The sequence below is a fragment of the Ovis canadensis genome, chromosome 1, assembly GCF_042477335.2.
Source record: "Ovis canadensis isolate MfBH-ARS-UI-01 breed Bighorn chromosome 1, ARS-UI_OviCan_v2, whole genome shotgun sequence".
NCBI classification, from domain to species: Eukaryota; Metazoa; Chordata; class Mammalia; order Artiodactyla; family Bovidae; genus Ovis; species Ovis canadensis.
This window is the reverse complement of record NC_091245.1, coordinates 175155458-175177312: the sequence shown is the minus strand read 5'-3', so window position 1 is coordinate 175177312 and position 21855 is coordinate 175155458. Positions and strand designations below refer to the sequence as shown.

The following is a 21855-nucleotide window of genomic DNA, read 5'->3' as shown; positions in this document are numbered from 1 at the left end:
CAGTTACCAAAATGCGGTTGTATACCCACCTGTGTGCCTGGGAGCTGTGTTAGGCTCTGGGAGGACTATGACAGTAAGTGGACTCACTAACTAGGAAACAAAGTGGTAGGCGCATTTTTTGCCCTCTATGAGTTAACAGTTTTGCTGGGGAGGCACAGTTTCACAAAATAAACAATTTAGTTAGGATTATTTAAATATGAGTCTTTGAAATGTTTTCCCCCAAAGTAGGAAAAAAAAAAAAAAGGATTAGTGCCAGAGAGGTCAGTTCCAAAGTGATGTTCTTAAACTTTAAAAGTTTCTTTGGAGTAGCAAAAACTTTCCAGGAAGTGAAGCAGTTTATAAATAGCTTCAGATCTTTGTGGAAATATACTGAAATACTGATGAAAATGAATCCATGGAGATTTGACACCTCAGCAGGACGCTCCTTAGCAAGATCTAAAATAAAATCAAAGAATTTGTTCATGGATTAAGTACCTATTAGCAGAGACTCATGCACAACTTTAGGTTAGGTGATGACAGGAATACAACCACCACTAGAAAGTGAGATACAGTTAGTGAAATTCTCAAGTACTCTCTTAGGCTGATTCTGCCTTGAGAAAGAAAAACCCCACTTTTGATAACAGATGAAGAAAGGCTATGGAGGAGACACATTCTGGTAAGGCAGAGATTTCTGTACCAAACACAGTAAAGATGACTTTTTTAATCTATGGGCATGGGGTTTATTTGCAGTGTTACTACTATTGGATCAAATGTGTTGTGCAGGGTTTGTGACATAATAGGTATCGGGAAAAAGGTTTAGATTTTTTAAAAAGGACTGTATCTTTAATATGTCTCAACAGTGTGATTTAAGGGCTTTCAGGAAAGTCTTCCTATCTCCAATTAACTCTCACACTTAGGACTAAAAAGTTCCATTAGCAATTTCTCTGTGATGAACATCATCCTTTCCTTTTGTCTCCTTTTGAAGGTGGAAGAATTGCTGAGAATGGCAGGACTTTCTTTCCTCCACACTTTAGATCAATGCTTGTTAGATCATTTTCTTGTTTGATGAGAGAGATGGGAAAACTTGAGAATGAAAGGAGGTGAATATGGAAGGGGGTGGGGAGAGCAGAGACTGCAGAATGGAGTCAGAGTCCTAGAAGACAGTAGTGCTGGTTTACCAATATTTTCTTGGGCTCTACTGAATGAAACATGGATTTGTTACAATGACTTGAGAGTTAAGGAATCTTCACTTTATGTAGGAAATGACCTTCTGTCCTATCTCACTGCAATATTGCTAGGGTAGAAATAATAATAATAAACAACTTTTAAAGTTCTCTGAGCATTGCAGAAGAAAATGATTGCAATGTTGTGATAGTGGACAAGTTATCAATATCAACTTCCATGTAAATCTGGGTCAAAGAAAATTTAACCATGGGGGAAAGAAAATAAATCCATGAGACTGCCTTTAGCAAGGTCACGGAGCAGAATAAATTCCAGCCCTGAGAACCCGTGATTTCCTTCCTGTTCTCATCTTTATCTGTTCTATATTCCACTGTTTTCTTGCTAATGTCCCTTCCTTCACCTTTTGCCTTTCTCAGTAAATATTTTCTTTTTGAGACCTGAGGATATTGCCACTGTTCTGGTTATTGCTTTTGCACTTGTGTAGCAGCTTTTAAATTCTCATCTTTTTTAGCAGCTGCAGCCAGACAAACATATGAGTCAGTGGGAGGGGTTTAGAGGAACTGGCTCAGTTCTCCAGGGAGCTGTAACCTTTTGGCAGTCCAACAAACAGACATTTAAAGTCCAATGACTGCAAAAGCTCTCTCTGTACATGGGATAGCAACTGCAGTTTTCCCAAGGTCTACCAAGAGTTTTTTTCAGATGGAATCAGGTTTCTGCCTATAGAGAGACACATTCCTGAAGGCTTAACTCTGATCTTATAGCTAAAATCTGGAGACAGCTGGGAAGTGATAAGGGGTGGGGTGTTGGGGGCAGGGGAGAAGAAATTTGAGGATATGAAAGTGAAAAGGTCTTATTAAATATTCTCCTTAGGTTTGGTTGCCTGTATACCTTCCACTCCAAATGGTGAATCAAAGCTAATCTTTCTTTTTTTTTTTTTTCAGTAGTTCAGGTTACCAAGATATTTCTTTTTGCAGTGTTCACAGAAGTGATTCTCAAAGTGTAGTTACTGATCTGGTCATCCTCAAGGGGCTTCTGGTGGGTGTGCATTTTCAATGCAGTCTTTTTCCCCTTTTATCCTTGGACAATGACAGTGGTCCACAGGCTAAGATGTTCCTGTGATTGAAGCTTCTACTTCAATAATTGCTGATATTTGATTAAAAAACCCCTGCCAATTTGATCAACCTAATGTTAAGAACAAAATAAAGATAGGAGTGGGTTGTTGACTCCTACAGGAAACCAGTTAAATGATTTCTTATGTCTTCGTTGCCTTACATTGTCCTTCCCTTTTGCTTTCTTCTTCATTGTTTATCATAAAATGAAAAGAATAAGAGGATCTTGTTTGGAAGAGATGAATCATGGAAGATTTTTTTCTCTGTGGCAAGTAGAAACAATTGGTTCTTTTGCTAAATGAAAACTCATATAATACTTTCCTTAATATGCATTTTGCCAAGATAAAGTTTCCCGATAAGCTCTGTTTATCCTGAAAAGGGCAACAGAATAGTATCTTAGTTAACATAGAAGAAAGTGGTAATGAGAGGCCAGTTGGAAAGCCAGAGCCACAGTTGCAATGAGGCTGGAAAATTTACTTGGTGAGGAAAGGTACCAGTTGGGGTTCTTGGTTTCAAAGAATAGAGAACCTCTAACACAGGCAGAGAAATAATTTGTTGGAAGGACATTGGGTTTCTTACAAATTATCTAGAGAGCTAGAGATTGAACTCAGAAAGAGCCTGGGGACCAAAGGAGGATGAACAGCTGAGAACATAGTTGAGCTCCCTCCACTACTCAGAATTGGTCACTATTCTTGTTGCCATTGACAGCGATGCCCCTGAGTATTTACCACCGCACCACTGATCACTGCCCTCTGCTCTGGGGGTCAGAATATTTTCTGGCTACTTGAGCAACTTGATATCTCTTTCTCAAGAATCAAAGGGCCAGTCAAGAGCACCTCATTGGCTGAGTCCAAGTCACGTGTGTTTGTCCACACATCTGGGGTTGGTGCCTGATGAGGGGGTGTGGTGTGGGGGTGGGGTGAACATGAGATTAGGAGGGGGAGTTTTTCATTTTCAACTCGATTTATCTATCTGTTCATCTCCCAGCAGTGACAAGAAGGAAGCCTCCTTCCCTCACTTACCTGGTTGGAGGTGAAGATATCCACCTTGTATTCTTGCAGTACTTTGTATATTGTCTTTACTGCATTGATTTGTTTATAATCAACACATCTGTTTCCCCTACTGAATTTATGGAGAAGGATTGCAGTTATGTTTTTAGCCTCATCACCTATAGGACCTAACAAGTATTGGGTGCTTAAAATGTATTAATCAAATTATGTTTAGTTATATCACAGGGAAAGCTAATACAATGAAAACATATGAATTAATAATAGCAGGCATGTATTGAAAGAACACTTGTAATATACTTACCATTTTCTCATTTCATTCTTATGACAGTCCTATAAAATAGGTTCTATTCTTTTATTTATTTTACATATGAGAGACCAAGGGTCAGGTTAACTAACTTGACCTAGTTTATGTAACTGAAGCTGACAGAGAGAGCAGGGATTTCAGATTCAGGGCAATCCAACTTCATCAAAACTGTACTGCCCCCTGGAGGTAAATCAGAGAGAAGAGGAAATGGATCCAAATATTCTCTGTTCTCAGATGTTCACCTAGGATGGATGGCATTTATTTGAAGGTAGACAAGCCAGGCAAGAGAGTTTAATGTTTACTGATATAAATGAGATCTTTGAGTTTGGCGTTATCCTAAATAAACTTGTATTTCATCATAACTTGACTAATGAAGTGTTCCCTATTTATGACATTCTTAGCTCTGTTTACCTCATAATATAAGCAAATAAAATAAGTATAAATAAACCCACATAAATGTAGATTAGTCAAGTCAGAATTTAAAAATTTTGTTTCTCACATCAAAATCTTTGTTTTCTTTATGTAGTTAACCAAAGCCATATTTTACCATAAAATTTAAAAATTTTGAATATTTTTTTCTCATCTTTAGAAGTACAAGCTTTAGAAAATGAACTAAAATCACAATTGTCTGCTTTGGAAAAGAATTCTTGCCTAATTATTAGTAGGAAAATAACAGCAGAAATTTTTATTGGCATAAATGCATATATTTTGTTTTTATGATAAGTTGTATCTAAGGGAGAGGATCTACCTTCTTTTATCAAAAATGATGAAAACACGGGATTGCTCCTTGGGAAACATCAAAAGCAAATTTTTTTCGTGATAGTTAAGAAGGCAGAATAGAGTGAATTTAAATGTGATTTCTTTGTATTTCGATAACCAGTTGCTAAAGCAAGGGTATTTTCTGTTATATCATCATTTTATTCCTGGCGCTTGAAGCATTATCACAGAAACATGCGGAACTCATACCTGTAATTGCATTCTTACGCGTAAGTCTTCTTGTATAGTTTGCTCTGTTACTCCTAAAGGCTAATTACAAGCTGTGGATTTACTCAAATTATAAACTTCAAATAAATGGACAAATAATAAATGCAGACATAGAGGTATAGTTTGGATTTAAGTAGGCTTGTGGGAAAAATTTTGCAGGTTTTGGAAGCTGAGTGTATATGTATTAGAGGGAAGAGAGAGGAGAGGGAAGGAGGAGTGGAGGTATGAGAGAGACAGGAGATTGTTTATGATGACTGGTAACAAAAGAGTGGAAGGAGAAAGATCTGGTTCAGTAATGGAGACACTGGCAGTGGAAATAAGGGTAACATAGCCCAGGAAAGGAAACACAAAGATCATAACCTTGAAGAGGGTGGTTCTAAGGGATGATAGGCTGCAGAGTGGCTGAAGTAGATCACAGTAGTAGTTGTTTGTCATTGAGGAGGTCATGAAAGATGAGATGGCAGATGGTGGGCTGTAGAAGATTTGCTCTTGGATGCTTCGGTTTTTAGATAACTTGAGAATCACACTTGTCACCAGATGATAGTGATAAAGATGTAGGAAAGTATACAAATGCTCAAGTGTATCTCCAAAAGTGCACTGAGAGCTGGTGATGGGCAATTATTGGGAAGCTGCAGTGGAGATTATGGGATGCCAGCTTCTCCAGCCCACTGAATTTAGAGGAGCAGAAGAGAGCAGTGTCTGTTTGAGAGCATCAGACAGGAACAGAGATTTCCTATCAGATTAGGAGAAAGTGCATTTCTTTTTGGCTTTGGCTTTAATTATTAATAACTCTTAATAAGTTATAGGGCTTCCCAGGTGGTGCTGGTGGTAGAGAGTCCACCAGCCAATGCAGGAGACATAAGAGCCATGGGTTTGATCCCTGGGTTTGGAAGATCCCTTGGAGGAGGGCATGGTAACCCACTCCAGTTTTCTTGCCAGGAGAATCCCATGGACATGGAGCCTGATGGGCTACAGTCCAAAGGGTTGTAAAGAGACGGACAGGACTGAAGTGACTTAGACGCATGCAATGACTTACAACCATGTGGTAGACATCATGCTGGATGCTGAGAATTCAGAGATTTAAAACAGTGTGTCATCATGAAGAGGATGGATTTTGAAGCTAGCCACAGTTGGCTTTCAAATCTAACATCATTGCCGTCATCATCTCTGTGGCCCTGTGGAGTTCTTAGCTTACCTGAGAGTGTTAACTCTTCTGTAAAGTAAAAATATTGATAACTTATAGCAGTGTTGTGAGAATAAGGTAAACAGTAAATGAAAGTTCTATTATAGTGTTGCCTTGCAGTTGCCACTATTATTATTGTTATTTTGGTTTCTAACCTAATTGGTTGAGGAAGCTCATGAACATAACCATGAGCTGATAGAAAGACTGAGGTAAAATAACCCCTGACAATCTTGTTTGGGAAATCTGGCATTGGGCTACAATTTAATGAACCCTAGGGTGACAATTTTGTCATCTAGATGAGATGCGGAGGAAGAACACACGTGGGCAACATTAACAGCTCTGCCATGTGTGGAGTGGTCATGGATGAAGCCTACAAGTAAGACCCAGAAGACACACTTGCATCAGAAATCAGAAAAACCATGTCTGGGTTTCAGTTTCTTCATTCACTGGGAATATAGACATCCCTTCTTACTGTTTGGTTGTTGTGAAGATAGTGAGGTAATATAAGTGAAAGTGCTTTGACAACTGAGTGGTGTATATCTGAAAGGTGCTATGTTTAGGAATTTTTATGGGCAGAATTTCCAGTGACTGCTGTCCCACTATCCTTAAAAGAGATGGAGAAAATGCTTTCCATGGGAGATTAAACCCAAGAGTTAAAAAAACACACAAACTTCTCTTCAATATAATTGAAACATTCATGAATCATAAGATAGGGAGAAGACTGAAAAATCTTGTAGCATGTAAATGTTCAAAAATTTTTGAGGAGCAACCTTGCTTGGTAACTTCTAGAGTTATATTTTCAATCATTAGAAAATGTTTTGCTTAGTAACCAATTCTGTAATAGGATGAAATGTGACATTTCTCTAAGCCATTCATAGATCCTTAAAAGGAAAATAAAAGCTTCCATTGTTTATTTGGAAAACTCTCAGGAAGTGAGGATTTTTTACCCATTGATATTTCTCTTCAGACTTGTGTGGCACTTCCTTTAACCAATCAGCTGTCTCTGTTACATATTCTTTCCCCCACAGCCTGTCTGTAGTCTGGATGGAGCAAGTTTGACTCATTGGACTTGGCTCTGTGTTTCATTTGGCCTCCAAATGATTGGTTGGATCTAAAGTTTTTAAGATCAATCCAGTTTAGACTATGGTAATAACAAGTAAAACTGAGTAAGTACAAGGGATTGATTCCTCAGAAAATGCCACCCATTTAAGACCAACTCAAAAAGGTTAACATTCATAAATAATAATGGCTAATATGTTGTGAATACATCTTTTAACTGTTTAAAATCCTTGCAGCGATACACTGAGCTTGTTATTACTACCCAATTTTTAAAAACTTTTTGTACTGGGGTATAGCTGATTAACCATGTTGTGACAGTTTCAGGTGGACAGCAAAGGGACTCAGCCATACATTTACATGTATCGATTCTCTCCCAAACTCCCTTCCCATCCATGTTGCCACATAACTTTGAGCAGAGTTCCCTGTGCCATACAGTAGGATTTTGTTGGCTATCCATTTAAACTATAGCAGTGTGTACATGTTGATCTCAAACTCCCCAGTTATCGCTTGTCCCTATCCTTCCCCCTGGCAACCGTAAGTTTGTTCTCTAAGTCTGTGAGTCCCTTTTGTAGATAAGATCATTTGTATCATTTCTTTTTTAGATTCTGAATATAAGGGATGTCATCCGATATTTCTCCTTCTCTGTCTGACTTGCTTCACTCAGCATAACTATTTCTAGGTCCATCCATGTTGCTGCAAATGGTGTTTTTAAGAATTGAGGGTTTTTTTGATCACATGATTCAGAAATAAAAAATTACTTCTTGTCCATTCTCTATGTGAGACAAATGGTGTGGTGTTTTGTTTGGAGACCTGAAAGATGAGATGTTCTAGTGGCAGTGAGGGCATTCCTAGGTGGCCTGTGGTGAAGTGGGATAGTGCAGTGATAAGGTGATGGTTTCCAGAGACCATGGGAATCAGAATGGTGGCCTGGCCCAAGGGAGGTATTTGTACTCTTGATCACGATTCTCGCCCTCTGGTTTTATATGCTGCGTTCTCAGGCACATTTCATGCTCATACGAGAGGAAAATACCCTTATTGGCACGTGAAGGTGCCAAAAGGTTTTCACAGACTCTGTCTCTGATAGTTTCTGAAGGGCTTTTCAGCTGTCACCGTGACCCCTGCTGGACTAAACACATGTTTAAAGCATGTGGGGGAACGGTCAGATTTGGAAGCCCCGCTGCCACTTGGTATTATTCCTGGCTCTGTTTTGCGTTCGACTTGCCAACATTCTAATTGTGTGGGGCTCGCAGCTGCCACAGTCATACTAGTCTCAATTTAGTGTTTCCCAGCTCCTGAAGATTCCACCGCTTCTGCCAGAAGTCCTCCCAGTTGTTACCGCGTTGATCGCTATCAAGTTCAGAGGCAGAGCTGTGAAGTCAGTCTCTCTCTTTGCCTCCCTCTCTGTCCTTCTCTGTCTCTGTCTTGTGCTCTAGGTCAGGCACTGGCTTTTTTCTTATTTATTTATTTAGCTGAGGCACCTGGCTTATGGGATCTTAGTTGCCTGACCAGGGTTTGAATCCAGGCCCTCAGCCGTGAAAGTGTGGAGTCCTGACCACTGGACCACCAAGGACTTCTCTGGGTTTTTCTTATTTATTTACATGCTGCACCTTCATGGAGGACAGCTCTGTTACCTTTGCTTGTTGGCAGCCTCCACAGGGCTCTGTGCAGAATACTTTATGAATGGCTTAAATATCACTCACAAATGTCTTTCTAGTCCCCTCTGTTGTTTCCTGCTAAAAGTGTATCTGGGTTAATGTAAATGCTTCTGTTAAGCAGGAGGTCTTTCCTCTGTATCGATGCAGTTATTAATTGATCATGAGTAGATCAGTTGTGATATTTAATTCTGGCAGCGTTTCATAGAAGATCTACCCTATTTATTCAAATGATCCCCGCAATTTCCTGCTGTCTCTGGTACCTAAAAGTAGTGGTCTGTATTGGTCAGCTACTATTTACTTTCATAGATAATGAATGTGCCACATATTTCAGTTGGTCCACGTGAAACCTCATTAGAGTGTACAGTGTAGCTGAGTCTGACGTTTTTGAGTGGGAGCACTGAAGGAAAGGGAAGAAATGTGGACTGGAAGGCGGCTAACGTTTATCTCCTGGAGAAGCCATGTTTAGATGTTCATAAGGATATTCTCGTTTAATCCTGACAAAAGCCCTTTCATCTAGTTATTTTACTTCTATTTTAAAAATAGGGAAGCTAAGGCTCAGAGCGTTAAATATATTCTAGGGCACCTACATATCTAGTAAGTGGTAGAAAGGCTCAGAGGGTTACATATCATATTCTAGGGTATATACACATCTAGTAAGTGGTAGCGGAGAAGGCAATGGTACCCCACTCCAGTACTCTTGCCTGGAAAATCCCATGGACGGAGGAGCCTGGTAGGCTGCAGTCCATGGGGTCACAAAGAGTTGGATATGACTGAGCGACTTCACTTTCACTTTCATGCATTGGAGAAGGAAATGGCAACCCACTCCAGTGTTCTTGCCTGGAGAATCCCAGGGATGGGGGAGCCTGGTTGGTGGCCGTCTATGGGGTTGCACAGAGTAGGACACCACTGAAGCGACTTAGCAGCAGCAGCAGCAGTAAGTGGTAGAAATAGTTTCAAATCCTGATCGGTCTAATGCCAAAGTCATTGTTCTTTTACTTGAACACCCTGCACCCAAGGTTACTTCTTTCTTAGCTTGGTGAGTGTATAAATGTATATGTGTTGATTCGGAAGGCTGTTTACCTGTCATCTTACCAACTCCAAGACTGCCTGCCACAATTATTACCTACTTTATGAGATGTAAATACAAATTACTGAGGCTCATTCAAATAGTCATTTCTCTATTTGTACCAAACAAGAGTGGTCCCCAAATATCACGTATCTCAGGAGGTTATAAAATTATACCAATGCCTGTCCTGGTTAGTGTCATTTTAGCAATCTCTCTTTGGGAATTGCTTTCAGAGCACATTTTAAAACCACAAAGGCTATGATATTTGTGCCAAATCAAGATGACTTAGTGTCAAAGTAAGAAAAGATGTTTTGTTTGGAGCCCTGGACAAGCATGTTGGGGTCTTGAAAAAGGGTTAGCACTGCTACAGTGGAGACTACTAGAAAGGGATGGATCCTGGAACAAGGAGGGAGGTAGTCGAGCACTGTAGTGAAGAACATAGGCCTGGGAGACAGTAGATTTGAGTGACTCCATCCCTGTTCCCTGGTGGCTCAGAGGTTAAAGCATCTGCCTGGAATGCTGGAGACCCGGTTTCTATCCCTGGGTCGGGAAGATCCCCTGGAGAAGGAAATGGCAACCCACTCCAGTACTCTTGCCTGGAGAATCCCATGGAAGGAGGAGCCTGGTAGGCTACAGTCCATGGGATCGCAAAGAGTCAGACACGACTGAGTGACTTCACACTTCACACACTTCATCCCTGTCCCTTAGTAGCTGTAACTTGAGGCAGTTATTTGATTCCTCTGGTTGTTTCAAGTTTCATTGTCTTTAAAATGGGGATGACAATTGTATTGACCAGGGTTCTTGAGATACTGAACCAATAGGGGATTGATTGATTATGAAGAATTGGCTCATGCAGTTACGGAAGCTGAGAAGACCCATCCTCTGCCATCTGAAAGCTGGAGACCCGGGGCATCCAGTGGTATATGGGCACTCTCAGTCCAAAGGCCTGAAAACCAGGAGTGCTCATCAGCACTGAGTGTGATGATGTGAGTCCTGGTCTGAGGGCAAAAGAAGACCAGTGTCTAGGCCATCAGTGACGGAGGAAGAATTTTTCCTACTCAGTCTTTTTGTACTATTCAGGTCCCCATTGGATTGGGTAATTCTTACCCACAGTGGGGAAGGCAATCTGCTTTACTCAGGCTACAGATTCAGATGCTATTCTCTTCCAGAACACCTCTGCAGACAGAACCCCCCAAAAATGTCTAACCAGGTGTGTGGGCATCCTGTGGCCCAGTCAAGTTGACACAATAGAATTTACCATCACAGCAGTTTTATCTTCTTCCCTGCAGATTTTTGGCAATAAATAATATAAGATGCTTTTAGTGCTTAGCACACTGTCAGGCACACAGTAAGCAGTGACAAAGCATAGCTGTCATTTCCTAGATTTAGCGATGAAATGTGTTCTATATTATGCCAAGGGAGTTAATGTTTCTCTGAGGCCTTCATTAAGTAATATGATCATTTAAGTAATATGATCAGTAAGCAACATATTCAGTTCAGTTCAGTTAAGTCACTCAGTCGTGTCCGACTCTTTGCGACCCCATGAATCGCAGCACGCCAGGCCTCCCTGTCCATTACCAACTCCCGGAGTTGACTCAGACTCACGTCCATCGAGTCAGTGATGCCATCCAGCCATCTCATCCTCGGTCGTCCCCTTCTCCTCCTGCCCCCAATCCCTCCCAGCATCAGATTAGGTTGACTTAAAAAAAAAAAAGTATTATGGAGGATGGTTAGAAGGTTGTGAAAGTAGACACAGCGAGTTTCAGGAACAACATAAAAAATAACAAGGGGCTGCAGGAGTGAAGAAGAAATGACAGATCACAAACATAAAGGGGACTAGATCAACTAGTTATTGATTGTCAGACATGAGAAAGAAAGAACTAGGATAATTCTGTTTTTGGCCAGGATGACTGGGTAGTATCAATACCCAAGAAAAGAAATATCAAGCTAAGTGTTGGTTAGTACAAAATGTTATTTTTGAGATGTTGGGTTTGAGATGCTTTGGAAGAACCAGATGACAGCAATATAACCTAACCTCCAGCAGAAAGCCTGGGGCATAGAAGATTCTCAATAAATATTTGGTGAATAAATGAGAGAGTAAATCTGGGAGCCATGTATAAGGTAAATGAAGGCATATAAATTAATGTAAATAATAAATTAATATAAATATTACCCCCAAAAGACAAAAAGAGAACCAGAGATAAACCTCTGATGCCCCACTAACACTTGGGACTGAGGAAGATAACAGCAGCCTAGAGAAGAGAATTGTCAAAAAGGGAAATGAAAAGCCAGGAGACAGTGATGTTTCAAGGTGCAAGAAATACTCCCAAGTGGAAAGGAGTCTTCTACAATGTTAATATTCATAAAGAGGACAAGTAGGATGCACAATGAAAGATTCCATGTATTTGATGAAGAGATTATAGTCATTTTTCACCCTTGCCAAAGCAAAAAATGGCTTAAATGGATTGAAAACAATTGTAGGTGAAGATGTGGGTGTATAGCAAATGGTGACTGTACATGACTGTATCCTTTCAAAGAATATAGTTGTCAAGAGATGTGAGTGGTCCATGGTAGGTGGGAAAGGGTTTAAACAGGATGTTTCTACTTGATTGTGTTTGTGGAGAAAGAGCAAGAAGCAGGGAGGGTACATGTACCCCTTATGTACCCCTTATGTGCTGCATAGGCTAACCTATGCAGCAGAGTTGAGCAGATAGGAAGGGATCAGCTCAAGAGTGTGTACAGTATAATTAACCTTGCACAGTGTCAAGGCCAGCTTTCTCTCAGAGATTTGTAGAAAGGAGATAAGGTGGGCCAGCACCTGAGGGATTTCATGTTTGCTAGCCTCAGTGTCTCTGTGCAATGGCAACCAAAGTTTTATCTTGAGAGCAGGGTGGGTTACAGTGAGATGGGGTCTTGAAGAGATGTTTGAAATGTCTGCTTCGGGGACTTAACCAATGTCACATGACAGCAGTGGGTCTAAGCCCATCATTCAGAGACAGTGTGTTTGATTTATTCTAGGAGTGCTGGATGGTTGGATTGATAAATATGTAGAATATAAGTATGGGAAAAGGAACCACGGTAGTGAGGGTAACGGGGGAGATGTGTGAGATGAAGCACTCTGCATTCTGGTTCTAGGGAAGAAACAGAAACCATAGGGGAAGTGTCGTTCAACAAAGTGGGGGGGATAAACATCACAAATGATGAATAGTGTGAGTCTAAAGCACACAGTTAGCAGGCAGAGGGCTGGAAGGATGCCTGCCACTAATCTGCTGCTGTGAGTTTTAGTGGTGGGGAAGGGACAGAGGTCACCTCACTGAACTGAGAGACTTCAAAATAGTATTTTTAAAGAGTTGTAGCTATTTGTTGTTTATAATTTCATACTAATGTAGAATGCCACTTTCACTATAATTTTTTTTAAAATTATATTAATTCTAGTGATACCTTTGCATGATAAAAGCAAATAAAATCAACTTGTGGCTAATTACAAAATTATATTACATTTAAAATGTACAGTGCTAAATCAAAGTTAATAACAAACCTATGATCTGAGGTCTTCAAGATTTTTTTTTATTCCATAGCTTCAAAGTCCAGGCTCCTAGTTTTTAAGTTGAGTACAGAAATTGGTTCCCATATTCTGGGGAAGAACACATGAGAGTCTTTAGTTCAAGAAAGATCAGCTTATAATCAAGTTTATAATGACTATACACATTCTTGGTAGGTGAAATGAGCCATAAATGTGTCTTTTAGAAGACAATTAACTTTATTTACATTAGAGAGAATTTCAAAGATAAACTAGCATGTAATTCCATGAGTAATGTCTTTCTTTGTATAGTCGGAACCCTACATATGACAGCGAAGTCTTTTAGTTTAAATTTACAACCTGTGTATTCTGATAAGGTGAAGATTTTGTAAATGTCACAAAATTGTCATAAGAATATCATCATCAAAATTGCTTTTCACAAAAGCTCTCCTTTATTACTTCTACTGAATAATTTTTATGTTTTGGAAATAGTTTGTGTTAATTTTATGAAAAGTAATAATGTAATTTATTTGGAAAGTCTGTTTTTCTGAGAATAAATCAATGCTTCTTAATCAGTTGTCTAATCTGCAAGCCTTGTAGGTATAAATCAGGTTACAAATTAAGTTAGAAATCTAAGACACAGATTGATTCTGACAATTACCTTCAAGTGAAATAGCCTGGACTCAATAAAAATCTCTTCATTGATTTCCAGAAATGGTATTTGGGATAGCCTCCTGGTATTAATGTGATGGTCATGGCCTGATATTTGTACTCAACTATGTCAGTAGACTAAGTTTAAATTGATAAGATTGGATAAGTAGCATTCTTCAGGCGTTCTGGATGACAGCATATCTAATGTAATTGCATTTGTCTGCCAGTTTATATGTGTTAGAGCACAAAAGAGTGTGATCTGTGAGTAATTTTGATAGAGAAATTCAATTCACTTCCTTCTATAATATACTACAGATTATAAATTTTCATTACAACTGTTCAATCACTTGAGAAAAGAATGCATTTTAAATCAGGTTTCATGCCAAGTATATCATTTATGGAGCTGTGCTGCTTAAAATTGGACAAATTGATTACCTTGGTGAATATTGAAAATGTAGTTGGAAACATTAAATCCATCTTTATTAGTTGTAGGATCTGGTAATGCATATACTTGTGTAATAAATATTAGAGCTACTAATAGACCAGTTTTTAAAGTGAGAGACTATCCATTTGCTTAATTGTGGTGAGTTGTTGGGATATGATTATGTAGGCCTGGGTGCTGAAACATGACTAAAACATTCACGAATGCTATCAACTCCTTTAGGCAGCTAATAAATATGCCCATTAGATAGTCTTATGAGATATTGTGGCTTTAAGACCTGATCATAATGTTGATTTATGCCTTTTATTACAAGATCATGAAAGGCTCTGTGGCCATTCACTAACTGATCACCACAATCCCTGTATGAGTGCAATGACTGGTATTTATTGCTCCTTCAGTATCTGGTCACTTTTCAAGAGGCTAACATTTTAATCAATCTCTTTTGGTTCTAGTAACTTCATAATTTGAATATATGATACTGAACTGAACTATAATATTTAGAAACTCATTATGTTTCACTTTATTTTTTTTAAGTTTAAATTTATTTATTTTGATTGGAGGCTAATTACTTTACAATATTGTATTGGTTTTGCCATACATCAACATGAATCTGCCACGAGTGTACACGTGTTCCCAATCCTGAACCCCCCACCCACTTTCCTCCCCAAGCATCCTGTATCCTGCATCGAACCTGGACTGGCGATTCGTTTCTTATATGATATTATACATGTTTCAATGCCATTCTTCCAAATCATCCCACCCTCTCCCTCCCCACAGAGTCGAAAAGACTGTTCTATACATCTGTGTCTCTTTTGCTGTCTTGCATACAGGGTTATCGTTTCCATCTTTCTAAATTCCATACATATGCTTTAGTATACTGTATTGGTATTTTTCTTTCTGGCTTACTTCACTCTGTATAATAGACTCCAGTTTTATCCACCTCGTTAGAACTGATTCAAATGTATTCTTTTTAATGGCTGAGTAATACTCCATTGTGTATATGTACCACAGATTCTTTCTCCATTCATCTGCTGATGGACATCTAGGTTGTTTCCATGTTTATTCTAAACAGTGCTGCAGTGAACTTTGGGGTACACGTGTCTCTTTAAATGCTGGTTTCCTTGGTGTGTATGCCCAGCAGTGGGACTGCTGGGTCATAAGGCAGTTCTATTTCCAGTTTGTTAAGGAATCTCCACACTGTTCTCCATAGTGGCTAGTTTGCATTCCCACCAACAGTGTAAGAGGGTTTCCTTTTCTCCACACCCTCTCCAGCACTTATTGCTTGTAGAATTTTGGACCGCAGCCATTCTGACTGGTGTGAAATGGTACCTCATTGTGCTTTTGATTTGCATTTCTCTGATAATGAGTGATGTTGAGCATCTTTTCATGTGTTTGTTAGCCATCTGTATGTCTTCTTTGGAGAAATGTCTATTTAGTTCTTTGGCCCATTTTTTGATTGGGTGGTTTATTTTTCTGGAATTAAGCTGCAGGAGTTGCTTGTATAGTTTTGAGATTAGTTGTTTGTCAGTTGCTTCATTTGCTATTATTTTGTCCCATTCTGAAGGCTGTCTTTTCACCTTGCTTATAGTTTCTTTTGTTGTGCAGAAGCTTTTAATTTTAATTAGATCCCATTTGTTTATTTTTGCTTCTATTTCCAATATTATGGGTGGTGGGTCATAGAAGATCCTACTGTGATTTATGTTGGAGAGTGTTTTGCCTATATTATCCTCTAGGAGTTTTATAGTTTCTGGTCTTATGTTTAGATCTTTAATCCATTTTGAGTTTATTTGTGTGTATGGTGTTAGAAAGTGATCTAGTTTCATTCTTTTACAAGTGGTTGACCAGTTTTCCCAGCACCACTTGTTAAAGAGATTGTCTTTACTCCATTGTATATTCTTGCCTCCTTTGTCAAAGATAAGGTGTCCGCAGGTGCGTGGGTTTATCTCTGGGCTTTCTATTTTGTTCCATTGATCTATATGTCTGTCTTTGTGCCATTACCATACTGTCTTGATGACTGTGGCTTTGTAGTAGAGCCTGAAGTCAGGCAGGTTGATTCCTCCAGTTCCATTCTTCTTTCTCAAGATTTCTTTGACTATTCGAGTTTTTTGTATTTCCATACAAATTGTACAATTATTTTTTCTAGCTCTGTGAAAAATACCGCTGGTAGCTTGATAGGGATTGCATTGAATCTGTAGATTGCTTGGGTAGTATACTCATTTTCACTATATTGATTCTTCTGATCCATGAACATGGTATATTTCTCCATCTATTAATATCCTCTTTGATTTCTTTCACCAATGTTTTATAGTTTTTTATATATAGGTCTTTAGCTTCTTTAGGTAGATATATTCCTAAGTATTTTATTCTTTTCGTTGCAATGGTGAATGGGATTGTTTCCTTAATTTCTCTTTCTATTTTTTCATTATTTGTGTATAGGAATGCAAGGGATTTCTGTGTGTTGATTTTATATCCCGCAACTTTACTATATTCATTGATTAGCTCTAGCAATTTTCTGGTGGAATCTTTAGGGTTTTCTATGTAGAGGATCATGTCATCTGCAAACAGTGAGTTTTACTTCTTCTTTTCCAATTTGGATTCCTTTTATTTCTTTTTCTGCTCTGATTGCTGTGGCCAAAACTTCCAAAACTATGTTGAATAGTAATGGTGCGAGTGGACACCCTTGTCTTGTTGCTGACTTTAGGGGAAATGCTGTCAATTTTTCACCATTGAGGATAATGTTTGCTGTGGGTTTGTCATATATAGCTTATATTATGTTGAGGTATGTTCCTTCTATTCCTGCTTTCTGGAGAGTTTTTATCATAAGTGGATGTTGAATTTTGTCAAAGGCTTTCTCTGCATCTATTGAGATAATCATATGGCTTTTATTTTTCAATTTGTTAATGTGGTGAATTACATTGATTGATTTGTGGATATTGAAGAATCCTTGCATCCTTGGGATAAAGCCCACTTGGTCATGGTGTATGATCTTTTTAATGTGTTGTTGGATTCTGATTGCTAGAATTTTTTAAGGATTTTTGCATCCATATTCATCAGTGATATTGGCCTGTAGTTTTCTTTTTTTGTGGCATCTTTGTCAGGTTTTGGTATTAGGGTGATGGTGGCCTCATAGAATGAGTTTGGAAGTTTACCTTCCTCTGCAATTTTCTGGAAGAGTTTGAGTAGGATAAGTGTTAGCGCTTCTCTAAATTTTTGGTAGAATTCAGCTGTGAAGCCGTCTGGACCTGGACTTTTGTTTGCTGGAAAATTTCTGATTACAGTTTAAATTTCCATGCTTGTGATGGGTCTGTTAAGATTTTCTATTTCTTCCTGGTTCAGTTTTGGAAAGTTGTACTTTTCTAAGAATTTGTCCATTTCTTCCACGTTGTCCATTTTATTGGCATATAGTTGTTGATAGTAGTCTCTTATGATCCCTTGTATTTCTGTGTTGTCTGTTGTGATCTCTCCATTTTCATTTCTAATTTTATTGATTTGACTTTTCTCCCTTTGTTTTTTGATGAGTTTGGCTAATGGTTTGTCAATTTTATTTATCCTTTCAAAGAACCAGCTTTTGGCTTTGTTGATTTTTGCTGTGGTCTCTGTTGTTTCTTTTGCATTTATTTCTGCCCTAATTTTTAAGATTTCTTTCCTTCTACTAACCCTGGGGTTCTTCATTTCTTCCTTTTCTAGTTGCTTTAGGTGTAGAGTTAGGTTATTTATTTGACTTTTTTCTTGTTTCTTGAGGTATGCCTGTATTACTATGAACTTACCCCTTAGCACTGCTTTTACAGTGACCCACAGGTTTTGGATTGTTGTGTTTTCATTTTCATTCGTTTCTATGCATATTTTGATTTCTTCTGTGATTTGTTGGTTATTCAGCAGTGTGTTGTTCAGCCTCCATACGTTGGAATTTTTAATAGTTTTTCTCCTGTAATTGAGATCTAATCTTACTGCATTATGGTTGGAAAAGATGCTTGGAATGATTTCAATTTTTTTGAATTTACCAAGGCTAGATTTGTGGCCCAGGATGTGATCTATCCTGGAGAAGCTTCCATGTGCGCTTGAGAAAAAAGGTGAAATTCATTGTTTTGGGTTGAAATGTTCTATAGTTATCAATTAGATCTCACTGGTCTATTGTATCATTTAAAGTTCGTGTTTCTTTGTTAATTTTCTATTTAGTTGATGTATCCATAGGTGTGAATGGGGTATTAAAGTCTCCCACTATTATTGTGTTATTGTTAATTTCCCCTTTCATACTTGTTAGCATTTGTCTTACATATTGTGGTGCTCCTATGTTGGGTGCATATATATTTATAATTGTTATATCTTCTTGGATTGATCCTTTGATCATTATGTAGTGTCCTTCTTTGTCTCTTTTCACAGCCTTTGTTTTAAAGCCTATTTTATCTGATATGAGTATTGCTACTCCTGCTTTGTTTTGGTCTCTATTTGCACAGAATATCTTTTTCCAGCCCTTCACTTTCAGTCTGTATGTGTCCCTTGTTTTGAGGTGGGTCTCTTGTAGACAACATATATAAGGGTCTTGTTTTTGTATCCATTCAGCCAGTCTTTGTCTTTTGGTTGGGGCATTCAACCCATTTACGTTTAAGGTAATTATTGATAAGTGTGATCCCGTTGCCATTTACTTTATTGTTTTGGGTTCGAGTTTATACACCCTTTCTGTGTTTCCTGTCTAGAGAATATCCTTTAGCATTTGTTGGAGAGCCAGTTTGGTGGTGCTGAATTCTCTCAGCTTTTGCTTGTCTGTAAAGCTTTTGATTTCTCCTTCATATTTGAATGAGATCCTTGCTGGGTACAGTAATCTGGGCTGTAGGTTATTTTCTTTCATCACTTTGAGTATGTCTTGCCATTCCCTCCTGGCCTGAAGAGTTTCTGTTGAAAGATCAGTTGTTATCCTTATGGGAATCCCCATGTGTGTTATTTTTTGTTTTTCCCTTGCTGCTTTTAATATGTGTTCTTTGTTAATTTAATATGTGTCTTGGGGTGTTTCGCCTTGAGTTTATCCTGTTTGGGACTCTCTGGGTTTCTTGGACTTGATTTTAGGGAAGTTTTCAACTATTAACCTCCTCAAGTATTTTCTCGTGGTCTTTCTTTTTGTCTTCTTCTGGGACTCCTATGATTCAAATGTTGGAGTGTTTAATATTGTCCTGGAGGTCTCTGAGATTGTCCTAATTTCTTTTAAATCGTTTTTTTTTTTCCCTCTCTGATTCATTTATTTCAACCATTCTATCTTCTACTTCACTAATGCTATCTTCTGCCTCCGTTATTCTACTATTTGTTGCCTCTGGAGTGTTTTTGATCTCTTTCATTGCATTATTCATTATATATTGACTCTTTTATTTCTTCTAGATCCTTGTTAAACCTTTCTTGCATCTTCTCAATCCTTGTCTCCAGGCTATTATCTGTGATTCCATTTTAATTTCAAGATTTTGGATCATTTTCACTATCATTATTCAGAATTCTTTATGGGGTAGATTCCCTATCTCTTCCTCTTTTGTTTGGTTTGGTGGGCATTTCTCCTGTTCCTTTATCTGCTGGGTATTCCTCTATCTCTTCATCTTGTTTATATTGCTGAGTTTGGGGTGGCCTTTCTGTATTCTGGCAGTTTGTGGAGTTCTCTTTATTGTGGAGTTTCCTCACTGTGGGTAGGGCAGTACAGGTCATTTGTGTAGGTTTCCTGGTTAGGGAAGCTTGTGTCGGTGTTCTGGTGGGTGGAGCTGGATTTCTTCTCTCTGGAGTGCAATGAAGTGTCCAATAATGAGTTATGAGATGTCAGTGGTTTTGGAGTAACTTTGGGCAGCCTGTGTATTGGAGCTCAGGGCTGTGTTCCTGTGTTGCTGGAGAATTTGCGTGGTATACCTTGCTCTGGAACTTGTTGGCCCTTGGGTGGTGCTTGGTTTCAGTGTAGGTATTGAGGTATTTGATGAGCTCCTATCGATTAATGTTCCCTGGAGTCAGGAGTTCTCCGGTGTTCTCAGGATTTGGATTTAAGCCTCCTGCTTCTGGTTTTCAGTCTTATTTTTACAGTAGTCTCAAGACTTCTCCTTCTATACAGCACCATTGATAAAACCTCTAGGTTAAAGATGAAAAGTTTCTCCACAGTGAGGGACACCCAGAGAGGTTCACAGAGTTACTTGGAGAAGAGGGAGGAGGGAGTTAGAGGTGACCCAAATGAGATGAGGTGGAATCAAAAGAGGAGAGAGCCAGCTAGCCAGTAATCACTTCCTTATGTGCGCTCCGCAGTCTGGACCGGTCAGAGACGTTCACGGAGTTATACAGAGAAGAGAAGAGGGAGAAAGGAGACAGAGGTGGCCAGGAGGATAAAAGGGGGAATGAAAAGGAGAGAGACAGATCCAGCCAGTAATCAGTTCCCTAAGTGTTCTCCACCATCTGAAACACACAGAGATTCACAGAGTTGGGTAGAGAAGAGAAGGGGGAGGGATGAGACAGATGCGACCTGGTGGAGAAAAAGGAGAGTCCAAAGAGGGAGAGAGCAGTCAAGACAGTAATCTCACTCCCAAGTAAAAATGGGTACTGAAGATTGGGTTCTTAAAGGTACAAAATTGATAACAAATACCAAAAAGTAAAGATGAAAAATCTAGAGTAGAGGTTGGATATTCAAATATACAATATTAAAGAAAAGAAGAAGAAGAAAAAAAAACAAAGTCACAAAAATTATTAAAAAAATATATATGAAGTTTGCTTTAAAAAATAGGGTCTTTCTTTTTGAAAAGTAATAGTAGGTTATAAAAATGAAAATTAAAGGAGTAATAGAGGACTTAGAAATTTTAGAAAGTTAAAAAAAAAGAATGATCATAAAAATAGTAAAAATATATCTAGGACTTTCTCTGGTGGTGTTGTGGGCAGTGTGGGGTCAGTTCATTTTTGGATAGTTCCCTGGTCCGGCTTATATTTCTCAAGATCTAGAGGCCCCTTCCTATGTAGTCAGTACTAACTACAGAGTTTTAATCTATTGCACCTGTCACTTCCAAGGCGGTTCCCTCTGTTTTAGCTTCTTCTGTTTGCTGGTCTCTTCAGTGTCTGATTTCTTCCCTGGCACAAGGAGGGCAGTGGTGGGCACTTTTTAAGGCTCACTTGTTCAGTCGTGCTGTGGGGAGGGAGGGTTGCTGCAAACAAATGACACTGGCGTGTGCTCTCAGTGTCTCAGCCACACTGGGGCTGCCCCCACTCATGGCATGTGTGCCCTTCCTGCCCACGCTGCTCAGGCTCTCGGTTGCTCCACCGGGAACCGTCCAAGGCTGGCCCTGGGCTGCATGCACCTCCCAGGTCTAAGCCGCTCAGGTTCAGGCACTCGGGTAGTCTTCAGAGGCGCAGACTCTGTTGGGCCTGCATTTTGTGCCCTTCCCAGGTCCGAGCAGCTCAGGTGATGAGGTGTTTGGTGAGCGTGGTTGCTGCGACTTATCACCTCCCCCGTCCCTGCCGCTTGGTTTTCTGGGTGTACAACCGGAACACCTTCTCAGGCGGATGTTGACCATCCAGAACTGCAAGAAGTCTTAGTTAGCAAAGAAACCTGCTTGCAGTTTGGTAGATGATGTCTCTCTGGGGCTGTGATTGCCCCCTTCCAGCTCTGGCTGCCTGTCACCGGAGAGGGATGGTCTGCAGTGGGCTAGTTCTGTTCAGTCCTTTGTTCTGTGTGTGGGCCTGGCAGTGTCTTAGGTTAGGACTTTTCATG

The 21855-nt window shown here is 39.3% G+C and overlaps 1 long non-coding RNA gene across 10 annotated transcripts in view; it reads left to right on the top strand.

The window, feature by feature from the left end:
* The first annotated feature begins 333 nt into the window (after positions 1–333).
* LOC138419530 (uncharacterized) overlaps positions 334–21855 on the top strand; it is a 639926-nt gene continuing 618404 nt past the window's right edge. For all 10 annotated transcript variants that reach the window (XR_011249001.1, XR_011249004.1, XR_011249003.1 and 7 more), the window contains exon 1: positions 334–655. This is a non-coding gene — a long non-coding RNA (uncharacterized lncRNA). The remainder of the gene's footprint in view (positions 656–21855) is intronic.